Here is a 20884-nt window from a genome sequence, read left to right on the forward strand (position 1 = left end):
TTGAGCGATGATACCTTTGGAGCAGGAAGCCTTGGAGATTCCTGGAGAACAGGAAAGATAGTTTGTTATAGAGGGCGAGTGTGGACTAGCCAGCCAGCAGAGTTAGAATGCTCTGGGCAGAGTAATTGGAAGTGGTGCCACAGAGTGTTATGTAATAGAGAAGTATTGATAAAACTGAAAGAATCTACAAGACTGACAAGAGAGCAAGGCAGGAATATAGCAAGGTGAGTAATGGAGATGAGACTATCAGAAAAGAGTATAGTAAGGCCTAAGAGCCACACCATTGTGGCAACCCCAAGTAAAATAGGAGAAGCTGAAAGGAGAAGACAAGAAAAGAAAATGGACTGAGTAAACTAAGAAATAGAAAGGGATTGTAGGAGCCTCTACAAGCTTGTGAAAAGAAAGGGTTAACATAGGTGACTGTAGAGTCCATTAGACGAACAAGGAGGAGCAATTATAACAGGGAATTGGGAAATGGCAAGCTGGCTAGCACATGGTTCAGAATAACAGCAAGAGCACAACTGATTCCTGTCCCAACCGAGGTAGACTTCAGAGACAATATGAAAACCATCATTGCCACAAACACAGTTCTGGATGAAACATCAACAAAGGGCCAAGGATCTGCCTTCAGGCAAGGCGCACATAAATGTATTAATGACCCTTACATTTACAGTCATTAATTTTGTGGTCCCTCACAAGTGAATTGAAGGTCTGCATCGTCTGGCCCACGTGTGACTCCAGATCCACAGCAATATGGCTGATTTGTAAAAAAAATGCCCTCTGAAAGGCCAATTGAAAAGAAGGTAGGAATGAGCAATAAATGTGATGCCCACAGTTATATTATTAATGAATAATATAAAAAATCCTCATCATAGTTCCCCATCATCTGCAAATTTTGAAAATTGAGCCACGTGCAGAATTTCAATAACGAAAAGCAGGAACAGTTTTAGTACCAACTCCAGGAACCTTCCCTCAGTCAAAAAAATCCTTATTTCCTGTTATTAGACTAACTCCATATCCATGCTGCCAAGACATTTGCTTCATGGACTTCAACTTTTCTGACAAACCTGTTGTGTGGTCTTTCAAATGGCTTTTGAAAGTCCACGTATACCACAAAGACATTTCCCTCTAACCTTCTCTGTCACTCCATCAAAAAAAACCCACAATTCTCCCTTAATGAAATATGTTACTTTAAGAACATGCCTAACACCTTACATAGTTTCAGAGTGTCTCAGCCAATTTGGCAAAGATGTGCTGCCACTATTTACTGTTAGGAAACATGGCAGCCAATTTGCACACAACAAGGCCCCACAATCAGCAAAGGAATAAACAATCAGATAATCTTTTAATTACGTTGGTTGAAGGATAGTAATCGGAGCATATACCCTGTCTCTGGAAACCCACAACTCTGACCCAACTAGCAAATGCTGACCAAACCACATTAGGAAGAAAAGTCTTCTTAAGACAACATTAACTTTTCAGGGATATGATTACGAGACACAAATTATATTGCCTTATTGCATTAAAAATCAAAAAGGTGTTATATTTCAGAAATCTAGAAAATGCTCAAGTGTGTCTGTTGTGGTCTGACATTACATTAGTTGCAGACTCTATGCACCAAGCACTATCTCAGAATTGTTGCAGCGCAGAAGGAAACCATTTACCCATCGATTCAGTACTTGCTGCCCAAACGGGCATTTCACCTAGTGCCATTTCCTTACCTTCTCCCCAGAACGCTGTGCTTTATTTGAAAAATCATCCAATGCCCTCTTAGAAGACTTGATTGAATCTGCCTCAATCACACTCAGGTGGTGCATTTCGGACTCTAAACACTCACTGCATGAAAAATAGCTTTTCTTCATATTATTTTTCCCTCTCTAACTTTAAATCGGTATCCTCTGGTTCTCGATCCTTCCACCAATGGAAATCTGTCTCTACTCTCCAGTGGGGCACAGTGGTTAACAGTGCTGCTACAGAGACTTGTGTTCGATTTCCAGCTTGGGTCACTATCGGTGCGGAGTCTGCACCAGTTTCCTCCCAGTGTCTGAAAGACGTGCAGGTTAGGTGAATTGGCTATGCTAAGGTCTCCCTCAGTGTACCCAAACAGGTGCCAGAGTGTGGCGAATATAGGTTTTCACAGTAACTTCATTGCAGCGTTAATATAAGCCTACTTGTGAGACTGATAAACTAAAATGAAACAGTGAAGCAAAGCTCTGAACAGTACCCACCCCCCCCTCACCCAGGTTCAGCGGATCCTTTCACCCACCTCCAGTATCCTCCCTCCACCTGGACCCTTCCTGCTCTTGATCTTTTCATAGCAACAATGAAATTTCAATTTCTCTGCTCCTCTCGCCCATTCTAACCCGTCTCCTTCTGAACTTGCTGCACCTTGTTCAGTTCTGATGAAGGATCATCCTGACTCGAAGCGTTGGCTCTACTCTCTCCACAGATGCTATCAGACCTGAGTTTTTCCAGCATTTTCTGTTTTTATTTCAGATCCGCAGTATTTTTCCCTTCATCTCCGAAGAGTCATATTGGCCTTGTTAATTCTCTTACTCACTCTTTCTCCACAGATGTTGCCAGACTTTTCCCAGCACTACACGTTTTTATTTCAATTTATTCTATTGTTCCCAAAATATGGAGGTTAACTCGTCAGATTGATAGGACATCCCGTTATATGCTTCAACTTGGGAAACACAACAAGAGCATTCTGAAAGGTAAGTGATTTTGCCTAGCCTAACACCAACTGGAGAACAGCTTTCTAAATAAACGCCTTTTTGTCTCATTTTACGAATGTGGGTTAAGTGGCTCTACACCCTGGTACTCGGAGTAACGCCACCGCGTAGCAGCAACTTCTAACAGTGTTTGCCTGAAGGCACAACACTGCCACGCCGCGGCAGTTTTAATTCAGGTAAACTTCCTCAATTCTTTCTAAAGCGAGAATAAAGTTATCAGAAACATCATGCAAATTGTACACACACCTCAGAGCAGGTTGGGACTGTGAAACCCAGCGAAAATAACACTGAAGATAAATTGAGCATTCCAACACTGTTTCCTTTCATATTAACATTGCAGCTTTAATTATTTCGCTGCAACCCACTTGATAAAAACAAATTAACAACTCATGTAATTTTTTTTGCAACTTTAAGTAGAAATTTCTGAACTGATAATAAAAGCTAGCAGATCACAGTGACAGTTGGATTGTTAAATTAGAAAGTTACACTCGGGCAGCAGGCAAGAAATTCAACGCTCTTCACTACGCTATGTTCCAAAGACGATTGGGTACCGTCATCTTAAACAGCACACGATGACAGGCAATCCCAGCCCCGCTCCACCCCCCCCCCCCACACAGGCAGACCCCCAGCCTCCCACCCCACCCCCCCCGGCCACACAGGCAGACCCCCCAGCCTCCCAACCCCCCCCCCCACCCCCACACAGGCAGACCCCCCAGCCTCCCAACCCCCCCCCACACAGGCAGACCCCCCAGCCTCCCACCCTCCCCCCCCCCCACACAGGCAGACCCCCCAGCCTCCCACCCTCCCCCCCCCCAACACAGGCAGACCCCCCAGCCTCCCAACCCCCCCCCCCCCACACAGGCAGACCCCCCAGCCTCCCACCCTCCCCCCCCCCACACAGGCAGACCCCCCAGCCTCCCACCCTCCCACCCTCCCCCCCCCCACACAGGCAGACCCCCCAGCCTCCCAACCCCCCCCCCCCCACACAGGCAGACCCCCCCAGCCTCCCAGCCTCCCAACCCCCCCCCCCCCCCCCCCCCCCGCCACACAGGCAGACCACCCAGCCTCCCAACCCCCAGCCACACAGGCAGACCCCCAGCCTCCCACCCCCCACCCCCCCCACCCAGACCCCCAGCCTCCCACCCCCCCACCCCGGCAGACCTCGAGCCTCCCCCCCGCCCCCCCCCCGGCAGACCTCGAGCCTCCCCCCCCCCCCCCCACAGACAGACCCCCAGCTTCTCCCCCTCCCCTCTCCCCACACACATACCCCAGTTCCACACACTCAACAAGCAGTCTGGAGACAGAAGTAAATGAACTTTCAAAAGAAATCCTGAGTAACCCAAATGAAAACTCTCAGTTGGCTGTCTGGTTTGATATTCAGTATTTCTCTGGTGAACAACTTAAAAGTCCCGACTGCTTACATTGTAAAATCAGGCTTTTATCATAATGACACTACAAACGCCAATTCAAGAGGTGCTCCATCCCAAACATGCTGTCACTGCTCTTTTTTCTTTAAAGTGCTATTTGAAAGAAAGAGGAGGTGCATTCATTTGCAATTTTGCAGTTCTTGTGCATAGTGATTGTTTCACTTACTTTGGCTGTTGCTTTAAGCTGCAGATATTGCTGGACAGCGCTCTCTCTCCTGCTGCTCCCCCTCACTGTCCTCTCTGCTCCAGCTGCCAGCTCGCTACACACCTGGTCACGTGCAGCCGGACCACCTCCCCAGCACTGAGCATGCGCCGCCGCACGGCACGCCGGCAACTGTAGTCCTGCGCCTGTGCCGAAGGCTTCCCTCCGGCGCAGTCTCGCCGCACGAGGGGGAAGGAGGTTGTAATTTTGGTCCCGAGTTGTCAGCGCCGCCTAATTCTCAGTTATTTCTCTTTCGTTCCTAAAAAGTAAGCTGGGGTCTCGGGAAAAAGTAAACGTTCATGACCTCAAGACGTTCCAGAGCCAGACGTTTGGCTTTGCCGCCAAATGAAGTGCGTTTGAATCGCAGCCTGTATTGTCATGGACAAATCAATGTTCATACAGCAAGCAGCCACACACGGTGATGAGCACATCAGCTGCTAATTCTCATTTTCGGGGATAATTGTTGATTTATCAAGGAGAAGTCCCTTGCGTTTCTTCAAATTGAGCCAGGGGACCTTTTAACCTCAGGGACCTCAATTTTACGTCTCATCTAAAAAGTTAACGCCTCTGACAGTGTAGCACTTCTTCAGCACTGCACACTGGTCACAGCCCATTATATCCGTCCTGGCTCTCTACAAGAACAATTTAGCTAATTCCATTCTCCAGCTATTGTCCCTTCTGAAATACACAATTGAACTTGCTCCATCTTACTCTCAGACTGTGCATTCAAGATGCTAATCACTCAGTGTTTAATAAAGCTTTCCTAATGTCACCTTTGGCTCTTTTGCCAATCACGTTTTATCGATATTGTCTGATTCTTGATCCTTCCGTCAATGGGAACAGTTTATCTCTATCTGCTGTGTACATACCCACAGGATTTAGAATGTCTCAATCAGATTTCTTCTCAATCTCCCTTTATCTTAAAATAACACTCCCAGCTTCTTCGAGTACATAACTGAGTCAAAACCAAATTACTGCTGGAATCTAAAACTAAAAAAGAAAATGCTGGAAAATCTCAGCAGGTCTGGCAGCATCTGTAAGGAGAAAAAAGAGCCGACGTTTCAAGTCCAGATAACTTTGGACTTGAAATATCAGCACTTTTCCCTCCTTACGTATGATGATAGACCTACTGAGATTTTCCAACATTTTCTCTTTTGGTTACATAACTGAGTCCCTCATTCCTGGAATCATTCTCATAAATGTATTTTGTACCTCACCAGTAGGGTTACTCACTCTCACGGAAAAAAATAAGGGCCAGACTGCCATGCCACTAATGTATTGTCAATGTCTTCACCCAAAACAGGAGACTGATGGTGATAACTACTCTGCTTTCTACAATGACTGATTTGTTGGTTGTAGTGGTCTTTGTTGTCGAACACTTGCTCCTGAAGTTTGGGGAAAGTTGAATCAGTATAGTTGATCCGGTATTTTATCTCATCAATGGTGGCCTTCTGAGAGGTGGCTGCCAAGGTTTAGCACCACTCCTGAGTCTAAAAAGGATTGAAGGATTATGGTCAGTGGCTCTACAATTTCCATCTTTACTTCCTTCAGTATCCTTAGACATACAATTAATCTTGACAATTTGTCAACTTTAAGTACAGAAAACGTATCTAACACCTCTTTATCAATGTTTAACCCATCCAGTAACTCAACTACTTTCTCTTTCACTTTGACTTTGGCAGCATTTTCTTCCTTTGTAAAGACAGATGGCTTAATGAACCCTCAGCCTCCATGCATACACTGCCTCTCATTCCATATTCAGCCCCATTTCCTCCTTTCAATATTCTTTTATATATCTCCAGGAAATGTTTGGATTTCCTTTTACGTTGGCTGTCAGTCTCGTATAGATCCTCTTTGCCTCTCTTATTTGTTTTATCACTTTCTCCATGAACTTCTTATATTCAGCCTATTCCCATTTCTGTTACTGAGCTGACATCTGTCATTAGCTCCCTTTATATGCTTCATCTTTCCAGCTCTTTCACAGCCCAGGAAATTCTAACTTTAAGGGCTTCTTCCCACCTGAGATATTCTTTGTAGTGGGGAAGACCAGCACCAAGTGTCCAGCACACCATCAGTGGCTAGGAAATGGGGAGAATGTCCCTTTTCATGAGCCCATTGGAGCCTGTGTCCGAGATATTCTCCTCTGGCTCCATGCACTTTTATGATTGATGGGTGCCCTTTAATCACATCTATCTATTCAATTGGACAGATATTGTGGGTGCAACCCACTAATTGATTACCTCCTGCAGATGCTGCTGTATTGTGTACGCTGACTTACACCATGGCCAGGATCTGAAAATGGACCCAACATGGGCAAGATTGGGAAAATCCAGCCCTGTTTGTGTCTGTGTGTGCTTGTGCATGTGTGTCTTATGTATGTGGGTATGTATGTGCATTTGCATTTGTGTTTGTGGGTATGTGTGTGCATGTTTGTGTGCATTCGCATTTGTGTTCGTATGTGTAGGTATCCATTTCAGGTGGACACCTTTTCAAAGAGCAGAGAGTTAACACCAATACCCTGGCCAATAATTATCCTTCCATCAATATTACAGGAAACAGATTGGCCAGGATTTTCCTGACCCCACCACCGTATGTCTCCTCCATGGAGACAATGGCAAATTATTTCAATCTCAGTTTGGCGAGACAGTAATATCCAGCAGGGTAGGAGTGGCCATAAAATCCTGGCGAATATTAATTACATTGCTGTATGGGTGCAGGTTAGCTGCTGAATTTCCTATAGTATTACAACGGCTGCAAATGTACTTCATTGGCTGTAAAACACTTTGGGACATCTGATGGTTGTGAAAGGTACCATATAAATGTAAGTTGTTGTTGAGTGTAATCAGAAAACAAATTTTCACACAAAGGATAATGGAAATTTGGATTTCTCTCTCCCAAAGGCAATGAATACTGGGCGTCAGTTGGAACTTTCAGAGCTGAGACCAATAGAGGTTTGTGCAGGAAGGTGTCAGGGATAGAAAGCAAGGGGCACAGCAATAAAGCTGAGATACAGATCAATATCTAGTTGAATGACAGAGCGGACTGAGAGGCTGAATGATTTATTCCTCTAACATTTGCTTTGCTCTGTATTTAGCAGAATTGCACATGGATGGAATACACTCTTAAACTACACTGAAATTACATCTCTGTGTGTGCATGGATATGAGTAAAACAGATTTTCCAGGTAGTGGTTTCCAGGGGGAGTCCCCTGGCACATCTTTGAAACTGCTGAGGAATTCCTCAGTTTAATGAACTTCCAGCAAGTTGGATTGCTTCCATTCATGTCCTTCTGTCCAATTGGTGCAGTGATCCTGATACTCTGAAAACTGAATGTTTTTTCAGACGTCTGTATTCTGGAATTTAGATAAATGGCCTGAATCCAGCCTTATTAGAGACCCGGCTAATTTGGGTCTAGCAATCATGGAAGAAGTATGATTTCAGAGTCTCCTGGGAAAGGAGGTCAGCAGAAAGGAATCCAAACTTATACGGTCCTTCTTGAACCATCAAGCCTCAAACCCTACCTATACATTTTTCAATCATCTGTCACTTTCACAATCATATCCGCAGTCTCCTTTGCAACATGACGTCTCAAATTACTGTTTCTGCATTTGTAAGCTGGTTTCAATCTTTATGTTCCTACCTTTCAGCATCTAAATGTCAGTTTTCCACTTGTTCAAAATAATAGATGGTAAATCTCCCAAAAGCCACTTTGTCCAGCAGCTAAAAGGATTGGACAGCAAGGTCACAGACCTCCATATTTCTCTCCATTTTACCCACCTTCCTGACACATATCACCATTCCTTCCTTGACACTGGGTCAAAATACTGGAAACCCCTATCTAACAGCACCAGGTGAACCCACACCACAGGGATTGCAGTTGTTCAAAGAGGTGGCTCACCACCTTCTCAAAGACAATTAGTGTTGGGTAATAAATGTTGCCTTTATCAGTGACATCCACATCCCATACACTTTCAGGTAGAGATGATGGCTTAGCAGTAATATCCTTGGCTCAGGCAAATTCTGTGGAAATTAAGGTTCAAATCATAGAATCCATGCAGTGCAGAAGGAGGGCATTCAGCCCATTGAGGCTGCACTGACAACAATCCCACCCAGGTCCTATCCCTTGTAACCCCATATATTTATCCTGCTAATCCCCCGATGTTAAGGGACAATTTGACAAGGCCATTCAACCTAACCTGCACGTCTTTGAAGTATGGGAGGAAACCAGAGCACATGGAGGAAACCCATGCAGACAGTGACCCGAGGCCGGAATTGAACCTGGGTCCCTGGTGCTGTAAGGCAACAGCGCTAACCACTGTGCCACTGTGCTACACCCAAAAAATGTCATGCTCCTTCCACCTCCAAAAATCTCCCACTACGCAGCTGGTAAAATTTATCTTTGATTAATAAACCTGGAATATAAAATAGTCACAGTAATGGTGATCATGACAGCCATTGATGTAAAATTGTTGTAAAAATCCATCTGGTTCATTAATGTCCTTCAGCAAAGGAAATCTGTTATCTTTATCTGGACTGGTCTACATGTAACTCCAGAGATACAGCAATATGGTTGATTCTTAATTGCCCTCTGAAATGGTCTACCAAGCCACTCAGTTCAAGGGCAATTTGGAATGGACAACAAATGCTGTCCCACATTTCGTAAAAGAATAAAAAAAGATTCAATGTGTTAGCCGTACTTAAGCACTATAGTGAACTAACTGATTTTACTAGTGTACAGTCTTGAAAAAATGTAAATTCCATTAACAGACAAAACTGACTTCATGAAATTCCGAAAAGTCGGTATGTTTACAAGCTTTCATGTATATATAAACACAATTCTTTAACCTCCAAAATAAGGTTAAAAAGGGATTGGACAGCAAGGTCATAAGAACAAAAGGCGGGGAATTATAGGCCGGTTAGTTTAACGTCTGTGGTAGGTAAAATGTTAGAATCCGTCATTAAGGAGGAAATTGCGAGGCATCTTGAAGGGAATTGCTTGATAGGGCAGACGCAACACGGTTTCATTAAAGGGAAGTCGTGTCTGACAAATTTACTGGAGTTCTATGAGGATGTGTCTAGGGCAGTGGATAGAGGAGAGCCGGTGGATGTGGTCTTTCTGGATTTTCAGAAGGCGTTTGACAAGGTACCTCACAAGAGGTTATTGCAGAAGGTAAGGGGACATGGAGTTGGGGGTTGGGTGTTAGCGTGGATAGAGGATTGGTTGTCAAATAGGAGACAGAGAGTGGGGGTCAATGGGTGCTATTCGGATTGGCGGTTGGTGACTAGTGGGGTGCCCCAGGGGTCGGTGCTGGGGCCTCAGCTATTTACCATTTATATAGATGATCTGGAGGAGGGAACCGAGTGCAGGGTGTCGAAATTTGCTGATGACACCAAGATTGGGGGAAAGGCAAATTGTGCGGAGGGTGTGGAGAGTCTGCAGAAGGATCTAGATAGGCTGGGCGAATGGGCCAGGAAATGGCAAATGGAATTTAATGTTGGCAAGTGTGAGGTGGTCCACTTTGGTAGGAAGAATGGTAGGAAGGACTATTACTTACGTGGCGAAAAACTGCAGCAGGCGACAGTGCAGAGGGACCTCGGGGTCCTTGTGCATGAGTCGCAAAAACCCAGCTTGCAGGTGCAGCAGGTGGTCAGGAAGGCGAATGGGATGCTGGCCTTCATAGCGAGGGGGATTGAATATAAAAGTAGGGAGGTCTTGCTGCAGCTGTATAGGGCATTGGTGAGGCCGCAGCTGGAGTACTGTGTGCAGTTTTGGGCTCCGCACCTGCGCAAGGATATTTTGGCCTTGGAGGGAGTGCAGAGGAGGTTTACTAGGCTGATACCGGAGTTGAGGGGGTTGAGCTATGAGGAGAGGCTGAATAAACTAGGCTTGTACTCGTTAGAGTTTAGAAGAATGAGGGGAGATCTCATTGAGACGTATAAGATGATGAATGGGATGGATAGGATAGAGGTGGAGAGACTCTTCCCGCTCAAAAAAGACAGTAGGACTAGGGGGCACAGCCTCAAGATAAAGGGGAGGCGGTTTAGAACGGAGTTGAGGAGGAATTTCTTCACTCAAAGGGTGGTGAATCTCTGGAATTCTCTGCCCGTTGAAGTGGTGGAGGCTGCCTCGCTAAATATTTTTAACAAGCTGGTTGATGGGTTCTTGATAAGAGAGGGGATTAAGGGTTATGGGGAGAGGGCGGGAAAGTGGAACTGAGCCACAACAGATCAGCCATGATCTTATTGAATGGCGGGGCAGGCTCGAAGGGCTAGATGGCCTACTCCTGCTCCTATTTCTTATGTTCTTATGTTCTAACACTGACCTCCACATTTGTCTCCATTTTCAACAGTGTATACATTTTGTGGGATATAACTAATCTCTGGCATTAACATCATGGGACCTCCAAGAAATCGCAACTTGTGGATGATAGCCCAATGCTTCACGATTTCTCTGGGAGTTTATGACAGTCTCACACGCATGTCACAGCCAGAAATGGATAATCCTTGCAGAATGTTAGGACCAATTTACTGCCCTCAACAGAAGAAAACACAATAACAAGGTGTTGCAGTTGGCAGAGATGCTTGCTTATCTGTGAGGGAAGCACAGTTGTTAAAACATTTATAGAAATGTCATTACTAGTTTGAATTAAAAGCTTTAAGCGTTCAATCTATGGTTAATTTAAAGTTTATTTATTAGTCACAAGTAAGGCTTACGTTAACACTGCAATGAAGTTACTGCAAAATTCCCCTAGTCGCCACACTCCGGCATCTGTTTGCATCAATGCACCTAACCAGTACGTCTTTCAGACTGTAGGTGGAGTCTGGAGGAAACCCATGCAGACACAGGGAGAACATGCAAACTCCAGACAGACAATGACCCAAGCCAGGAATTGATCCCAGGTCCCTGGTGCTGTGAGGCAGCAGTGCTAACCACTGTTTCACTGTGCGGTGCCAACATCTTCTAGACAAAAAAAACTAAAAGAAATGTAAACACTGAAAGATTCCCCTTGGGAGATTCAACTCCCATCAATAATAGGAAATTCTGAAAAAAGCACAGACTCAGGGTGCACAGATGTGAGGTAATAAAAAAGGAAAGCACTTTGATGTATATTGCAATTTTTACAGTCTCAGTCAGAACGTCTGAACTGCTCCACAGTTAATGGACATTTGTTGCAGTGTAATCATGGCTTATAACAGGAAAATGCCTAGTCAGATATTTCAAAGGGACTCAAATCAATATCACTGGGTCAAAATTGTGGAACTCCTTACCTAACAGGTAACTCTTTGGGCAGTACTAAACTTAATCCCCCAAATTAATCCTATAAGTTCCAGACAATTATACTCCGACTACCACATATACTGAGCTGATGCAGCCCAAAGCAGGGTGCACAACATGGACTGTAGAGTTCAAGAAAGCAACTCATCATCACCAACTCGTGCAATAAAATGTTGTCTTGCCAGTGACGCCCACATCCTTGAACAAAAATAATTTATAAAAAATTGGAAGCAAAATCTTTACTGAAAGTATCAAAATACATTGGAATAGACAAATTGCCTCTGAATTGGTATTCCCATGATATCACTCAGCCCTACCAACTGACTTGGCACTATGTGTGCTAAAGTGAAGGCCCATTTGATGTGTTCATTTATAATTCACTAAAGAACTTGCATTAAGCTGCAAATGGAACCCAGCACTGTTGTTATTTTAAAAAAGAGACCAGATTGCTGCTAATTTCCCGATCCTACAATGTGTGGAAATTATGTGTACAATGAAAACCACACAAAACTTATTCAAACATTGCTGATATGATGGTGCCATTAAGTTGACCGCTCAAGTAAGCCCAACACTTCATTATGCACCAGAATGGGTCTTGAAGTTTGTGGCTGTCTGTGTTCTATATTGAAGGTATGGCCATTGAAGCGGAAGAAGAAGGTCTCTGCTCGCACTGGATGAGAGAGAGAGAGGGAGCACATTCTCAGATCTGTTTTCAATAAAACTCTTTCCCCTGATTACCCTGGACTCATCATTCCCCATTTTCACATCCATCTGAGAGGCACCTTCACAGCACCCCCAGGCTACCATCTGACAATAAAACCCACCAGCAAAAGCCTTCTCATCAATATCTTTATTGGACTACACATCCAAACATACAAACAAGTATTAACTATTCAGCCTTGTGCTATCTGTTAATGCCTGCCATGTGCTGACATATGCACAGAGATAGTTTCTAACTTGTACCCCTTACTGTATATTTATAAATAAGCTTGCAAGAGTGAGTTACATTCTTCTAATATTCCAGGCTCAGAAATCCTGAGAAATTTTAAAATCAGTTCAGTCAGAAATACAGCTTGAAAGAAACCCATCATTAAAACCTAATCCATGAGTTGGAGCTTGTCAGAAACAAAAGAAAAGAGAAAGAGTTTGTTTAATATTTTGGACACAGTAAGAAGTCTGACAACACCAGGTTAAAATCTAACAGGTTTATTTGGTAGCACAAGCTTTCGGAGCGCTGCCCCTTCATCAGGTGAGACTCACCTGATGAAGGGACAGCATTCCAAAAGCTCGTGCTACCAAATAGACTCACCTGATGAAGGGGCAGTTCTCCAAAAGCTCATGCTACCAAATAAACCTGTTGGACTTTGACCTGGTATTGTGAGACTTTTTACTGTGCCTACCCCAGTCCAACACCAGCACCTCCACATCATAATATTTTGGGAATGTTGCAGCTGCTCAATTTGGTAAAAGACAAACAGAAGCAAGTCAAAAAAGTGAAATGCTGAACAAGAGAAGTCGGCAGCCAGCTGACCAGCAGTCATTGTTAAAAAAAATTCAAGCAGAGTGTCATCACCATTGTTGCAGGGCCCACCAGAACCAGCAAGTGTGGGAAGTTCCTTCGTCCCTGACCAAACAGGGATACTATCTTGAAATCCATATAGTTCTGAAAGCAGAATATACACTTCTAAAGTTTTGGACATGGATCACAATTTCACACTTCCAAGTGAATTCAAACTAATCCAAAGCCCACACTAACCACAAATTGGGGGAATTAGAGGAAAAGATTCTTAAGATACACTGTCGCTTTAGGCTTAAATAAAAAGGTCAGAAAAAGAGCAGGTGAACACATTACTCTGTAGGCTCAAATGTGGACATCATTATTGCAAGATAAGGAATTAATCTGGAAAAGTTGAGGAGGTAATAAAACTGTTCAACATTTATTTTAATATAAGAAGCAACTTGAAAAAGCTAAATTCAAAAAGTCCAAAAGCCTGGAGAATCTGTTAATCCATTTCTCAATCAACTGAACAGGATGGCAGAGGGTTGTGAATATAGAGATTTAAAATCAGAATTCATCAGAGGTAGAATAGCGGCGAAAGTAGCTTATGGTGCACTCTTTGACCTCCTCCAAGTAAAGGAAGACCTGACTCTGGTAATGGCAATCCAGATAGTTAGATAGTCAAAATTCTGTGAACAGCACAGGACCATTTTAATGGAGGGAAGTAAATTGGGACGCGGTGGCTAACACACAGTCCACCTTATTAAGCAACAAAGACACGCGGCACTCTAAGTCAGGGAAAGCAGTAAACTGGCTAACAGAATGACCATGCCAATGCTGTGGAGCAACACAACCCTACAGACAAGATCAATATCCTGTAATTTTAGCCCAATGCTTTGAATGCAACAGGATTTAACACTACACCAAATTGTATAGGGCAAACACTCTGAAATGTGCATACGCCCGAAGATTATGCACAAGCTTGAGACTTTAAGCCCGGAAGACACACAGCATTCTTCTTGGGTGAAGTCAAAGATCTTGGTTTCTCATTTTGGAATGTGGACTCTTTAGACAATGGCCATTTAACCAATTTTAAAATAAACACTGGAATTGTGTAACAGTCCTGTCAGACAAAAAACCATGACTAAAATACCCCTGGCTTTGAAGAACAGACTCACTACTGTATAGGGCCAGAGGAATCCAGCTTCCAGCCATAGGCATGATTCCAGAACAACAAAGATATGGCAGCAAGTAAATCTTTGAGCTGATATAGATTGAGGCACAGTGGATATACAGACAAAAGGGTACCACTCTGGAAGTCCTCAATATTGATTCTGAACCAATCATGGGTTGAATGGACAGCAATGAGAATTTATTTTTTTCAAGGTTGGTTGAGAGAGAGAAGTTGACCAGGATATCAGGAGAGTTCTGCCCGCTCTTCCTTGAGCAACATTTTGGGATGTTTAACATCCATTCAATCAGGTGGATATCATTCCCATCATCAATCCTTCCTTTCAACGATGATTCTTTCTTGGGTTTAAGTGTGGTGTCAGTGATGGCTGTGGGTCCACTGATGGTTTATGTTCCCTATCTTAACCTTAAGATTGGCTGTCAGCTGGTACAGGTGGTGATAGATTACTGACTCAAGCAGCTGCTTTCTCTTTCCACCTCATTATTATCTCACATTGGCTGCTTTTGTTGATTAGAAAATGTTGATACCATTTTTGATGACATTGATATTTTGTTCACAATTGGCATTTGCTTCCCAAGCAAGGACTCAAGAAATGGAAGCTGGAGTGGCCACCAGGCCCTTCAAGCCTGCCTCACCATTCAGTACGATCATGGCTGATCTATGCCAGCCTCAGCTCCTTTGCTGTGCCATTTTCCCATAACCCTCTATTCCTTGATCTATTAAATATTTATCCACTTTAAATACTCCTAATGATCCAGCCTCCACTACCTTTTGGGGCAGAGAATTCCAAAGATTCACCACCCTCTGCCAGAAGAAATTTCTATGCGCCTCAGTTTAAATGGCCTGCCCTTTATCTTGTAGCTATGTCCCCTTGTTTGAAACTCTCGCACTAATGAAAACATCTCACCATCCACCCTGTCAAGCCCCCGAGGGATCATATATATATTTGAATAAGGTCAACTGTCACTCTACTGAATTCCAAGGAATTTAAACCTAGACTATTTACTCTCTCGATAGGATAACTCTCTCATCTCAAATTAGTCTATTGAACCTCCTTTGGATGATCTCCAATGTTAACACATCATTTTTAAGCTAAGGAGATCAAAACTGTATTCAGTAATTCAGCCCTGTACAATTGCAAAAAGTCTCCCTATTAAATTCCAATCCTTTCACAATAAAGGCCAAACTATTGTTTGCCTTCTTAACTACTTCTTGGACCTGCCTGCTAACTTTTTGTGATTCATGCACTACAATATCTAGGTTCCTCTGTACTTCATTCACTTAAAATCTCACTCCATTGAGATAATATTCTGCCTTTTGACTCCTCCTACCAAAGTGCACAATATCAAAATTTCCCCACATTAAACTCCATTTGCCAAGTTTCCACAGTCACCCAATCTATCTCTATGACTTTAATAGTGCAGACCTTCATAGGAGCTTTGAAAGTGTCTTTGAAATATTTTGTTGGCCCCCATGTGAATGGGCTCCCTGTTGTTTCTCTGAGGAGGACACCTGCTTGGGTTGTCTTACCTTGGACATTCTGATGAAGTGGCCTGTTGATCTCAGCTAGTATGAGAATATGACCTCTGTAGTTGGCTTGAGTGGCTCCAGTGGTGCTGTCAGTATATATGTGTGCTTATACAACAGTGCAGGAGTGGGCAGTGCCAAAATTAAGAAGCTACAGTACTCAATGATGCTGTAGCCCATTTCTCAGGAGTAGTCTGGATGGTGCTCTTTCTGTATAAAGTTTTGAATCTCTTTTATATGCCATTCCTCTGCTTTTCATGAAAAGAGAAAGAACGCTGAGCTTGCATTTGATTGATGGATCAATATTTCTATATCGTTGTGAAACAGGTTGTCCTCCCAGTTATTATTTTTAACAAAGGTTGGAAGTAAAATTCTGCTAATTATGAATCATGCCCAAAGTCTGCAGGGCATCTAGACCCAGTAAAAAGTCTGACAACACCAGGTTTTAGTCCAACCTATTTATTTGATAATATACTCACAAGCTTTCGAGGGGACTGCCTCTCCGTCAGGTGAATGGAGAGAACTCTCCATTCACCTGACGAAGAGGCAGTCCCCTCGAAAGCTTGTGAGTATATTATCAAATAAATAGGTTGGACTAAAACCTGGTGTTGTCAGACTTTTTACTGTGTTTACGCCAGTCCAACGCCGGCATACCCACATCAGGGCATCTAGACCAACAGACAAAGTGCAATCAGTTACAAAGCAAACCACTGAAAGGCACTTAAGGAAAGTAGAGAAAATAAATCTTCCCAGTGAGTTTATAAAAGCCAGGTCATGCCAAGTGTAATAATCTTGTGGAGGAAGTAAAGAAATCAGACTCACCTCCACCCTTTTTAGTACCCTATCCCCTCAAAGAAGGTTTATTTGGTATTCACAAGAAACAAAACCTGATCGAAAGAAAGTTAGAAAAGGTGAATGAAAGCATTTTGAAAAAGAAGGGACCTGAGGAAGTGCAGAGAAAGGCAGAAAAGTTAAGGGATCTAGGAAAAGAGCGCCAGAGGGTGCACTAAAACATCAGGCGAGGTTTGCTCAGATATTGGCAAAGGCCGATTTTAGGCAGGAAAATCAGCATTGAGCCTACTGACAGCATATGGCTATTTTTCATACCATATAGTGTGGCACTTAGTGCCAAAGATTTTAATTCACAGGTTCCACATGGTATTGCTGACAGGGCAGCTTCTAATTTGCGTGCCCCCCCATTATTTCCTCGCTGTAATCATCAGGGTGCCACATGTAAAGGCTGCCTCAGTGTGCAGCACTTTGCAGGTCACCAGGAAGTGCTGGTTGCCAAGAAATCTAACTCCTTGTTTTCAGATGCTTCCCCAGCGAGACTTCATGATGATGTAGATGCCCGTCATGATTTGCTGTACCAATGTTCAGGAAGAAATCCAGCCAGCATGGTAACAAACCCAGCAAGGGATGCAATGGCAGTGGTGTCAGTCCCCATGCCCTGCAGAAGAGGACAACCATCCCATACAGGAAGAAGATGAATGATCTCCATTCTGCTCTTCTCAGCACACTCAACTCACACACTCACAGACCCATTGCACATCTCAAGTGCTGCCAGCTCAACAGGAACCACTATTTGCTCTCCCACACATCTTCATTTCCTCTGGGGATCACGTCCTCCTCACCTCGCTGGTCCTTCTCATCATCTGCATATGGTAGATACCTTTATTATCTGCAGGGTGGCATGGAGGCACAGTGGTTAGCACTGCTGCCTCACAACGTCAAGGAGCTGGGTCACTGCATGGAGTCTGCACATTCTCTCTGTCTCTGCATGGATTTCCTCCGTGTGCTCCGGTTTCCTCCCACAGTCCAGAGATGTGCAGGATAGGTGGACTGACCATGCTAAATTGCTCCTTATTGTCAGTGGGACTAGTAGGGTGAATACATGAGGTTATGGGAATATGGGTTGGGTGGGATTATGGTCATTGACTGCTTCTGTGCTGACGGTGAGGTCAGCAACAGTAAACCATGTGAGGATCCAGCACTGTATCATCCATCAGACAGCAATGGTGGAGATCAAGTCTTCTGTTTCTCAGGCACCTGCTATGCATTAATGAGCTCTATTTTAATTCACAGTTACACTTGTGAGGCAGGAGAGGGAGTCCAATAGCCAGGTCCTCAACTCCAGCCCAGAGAACACTGCAGAGGAGGAATACGCAGAGCTTGATGTGGAAGAACCATCACAGCGCTCACCCAGCACCAGTGCAGAAGCACACACCTCAGTAGGATCTAGTTTTAGAGCAGCGTTGCTGCACGTCATACTTTCAAATCCACAACAAGCAAAGGCCAGTATGTCCCAGGGTGACGGCACTCAAGAGGACTGCCAGGAGTCTGCTGAGTCCCACTCACATGATGAACCTTTGGATTCAGTCATACCTCAGTTACTGGAACTCCAAAGGCAAGGGAGGGAAATCAGGAAGGGATGTCTGGTACTCTCCTCAGATTGAAGGGCTGCATGGAGAAATCCACCCACCTTAGGTTTGAGCTGATTTGCCAACACTCCCATGCAATGAGGTCAAAATAGCTAGAGCAATGGTGACCGGGGAGACCTTTGTGCCAAAGACTTCAGCTCTACACTGCTGCAGGACATGCACTCCATGATGCAGGCACTTGCTCGTAGCCATCAGTTCCAATACCAGAGGATAACGGGACTTATCAACCTCACTCCATTTGTTCCTCTATCCTGAGGTGGAAGCCTGTGGCCCTCAGGTAGCCATAGGAAGGAGAATCAGCTGGGCCCCCCCAGCCAGGTGATTCCAGGAGTGTCCCAGTCATCTGAATTCCATCTTCTTGGTAACATTTCAGGTCCACAGGTCAAGGAATGTGGCATTGCCACATATCAAGACCCCAAAAGTGGGCTGGGATCCTCCAAGTCTTGGCCCTCTAGTGGACACCAGCTACGTTCATCACAGACAACAGGGTGTGGCGGATAGCAGGCTGCCTCCACTTCTGCTGTGGATGATAGGGATGCACCAAGACATAGAGGCAGGGTGAGAAGGTTAAGACGCACTAGTTGCACAGTGTGGGCACAGGCATAAAGACTTCTACATAATATTCACCTCTGTTAATTAACTTCCACTAATTGCAGCCTTTCTTTGTTCTGCTAAGTTGTGATCTAGTAATTCTGAAGTAAAAACCTGATTCCTGCACTAGATAAAGGAAGGGTACACAGCCCAGGCCTTCCTTCATGTGCTTCAAGCAAGATTCCCAGCACATTGGTGGTGTCTCTTCATTCTGACTGAACACATTAGTCATGCCTGTGTCTGGTAGGGAATGAGAATGTCTTCCACAATATTTAGGAATCATAGCATTTATTCCAGTCATTGTCAATGTGTGATCTCTGCACCTTTGAATTGCAGCAGCCCCACCCCTTCCATCCCAACTGCTTTAACCTCCAGTGACACTGTACCTCAAGAGTGCTGCTCACAAGGGATGTCATAGGATCAGGAGAGGTAAAACCTCCCCTGTTGCATCACCTTGCATCACTGGTCATTGAGAGCAAGTGAGCTGTCATCAGCCAGATAGGAATTAGACATTCACAGAAGCTTTACGAGGGGCAATGCACTGTTCCCACTGCAAATCATCACATTCTCCTGGATTATGGAAGGACTATGGGCAGCTGCTGCATTGACAGGAGCCTTACGCAGAGAATGTGTGCTGCCATCAACCAGATGGGAGAGCAATACTCACAGAAACCACGTCGTCACTGGATGTCTTCATCACCCTCCATGCTGCAATGAGCATACCTGGACTTTGCCATTGCCTCATGCTGACATCCTCTTCCTTGAGGACCTCCTCAGTTTCATCCCTTTAACGTCCTCCTCATCAGAGGAGACATGTCGCTCTCCATCTCCTCCTCAGGCAGTTCTTGCCCAAATTGTGAAGGGCACAGCAGATGACCACGATGAGTGGCACCCTCTATGGATTGTATTGCAGGGCTCCAGCGGACCAGTCCAGGCACTAGAACCTCATCTTCAGCATCCCTATGGTCTGCACCATTAAAGTGTGAGCTGCAGCAAGAACCTCTTCGTATCTTATCTCAGCTGAACTCTATAGTCTCTGTGTAGACATCATCAACCACCTCTTCAGTGTAAGCCCTTGTCAACCCTGCAACAACTTGTCAACCCTGAAACATGTCATGGATCTGAGAACAGCTCAGAATGTAGGAATCACACATACCCTCTGGGAATTGTGCACGTTATCTGCATCCCTGTTAATTAACTTCCACTAACTGCAGTCTTTCTGTGGCTCCTTGTTCTGCTAAGTTGTGATCCGGTAATTCTGAAGTAAAAACCTGATTCTTACACTAGATAAAGGAAGGGTACGCAGCCTAAGATTTCCTTCATGTGCTTCAAGCAAGATTCCCAGCACAGTGGTGGTGTCTCTTCATTCTGACTGAACACATCAGTCATGAACATTCAGCGATTGAAAGCCCTTACAATTTACGTAACTCGGAGTTTGATCCCATGGGTCCCTGAGTGCCATGTGAGTGCAGTCCATGTCAGCAGGCACCTGTGGAAAACCAGAGATCTGTGCAAAGCTCATTGCTGTTGCATCCTGGCTCGCCCGATCCCGGTCAAAATGAACAAAATTGTATGCCATCATGAAGGTTGCATCCATCACCTCCTGGATGCACTTCTGTGTGGCGGCTTGCAAAATCCTATAGAGGTCGCCTGTGCAGCCCTGGAAGGAGGCAGTGGTGTAAAAAATTGAGCGCCATAATAACTTCCAGCGACACTGGCAGTGGATGCCCCCCAAGTCCTCGTAGTGCCAAATCCTGCAGGAGGTATCAGATATGACCAACCAGTTCTCTGAACATGCATAGCCTTCAACAACAGCCCAGAGATGTATAGGTTAGGTGGATTAGCCATGTTAAATAACTCCTAGTGTCCAAAGATATATAAATTAGGTTGATTAGCCATGGTAATTCCGCAGAGTTATGGGGATAGGGTGGAGGGGAGGTCATGGGTGAAATGCTCTTTTGGAAATTGGTGCAGACTCAATGGACTGAATGGCCA

General features: G+C 44.5%; 1 protein-coding gene across 1 annotated transcript in view; it reads right to left on the reverse strand.

Annotated features, from left to right (window-relative positions):
• Positions 1-4417, reverse strand: part of il34 (interleukin 34) — a 58403-nt gene extending 53986 nt beyond the window's left edge. The window contains exon 1 of the mRNA XM_080188149.1: positions 4329-4417. The gene's annotated coding sequence lies outside the window, so the exon portion shown is untranslated. The remainder of the gene's footprint in view (positions 1-4328) is intronic.
• Positions 4418-20884: the final 16467 nt, after the last annotated feature.

This window comes from Carcharhinus amblyrhynchos, chromosome 4 (assembly GCF_965287045.1).
Source record: "Carcharhinus amblyrhynchos chromosome 4, sCarAmb.v2.hapA, whole genome shotgun sequence".
Taxonomy (NCBI): Eukaryota; Metazoa; Chordata; class Chondrichthyes; order Carcharhiniformes; family Carcharhinidae; genus Carcharhinus; species Carcharhinus amblyrhynchos.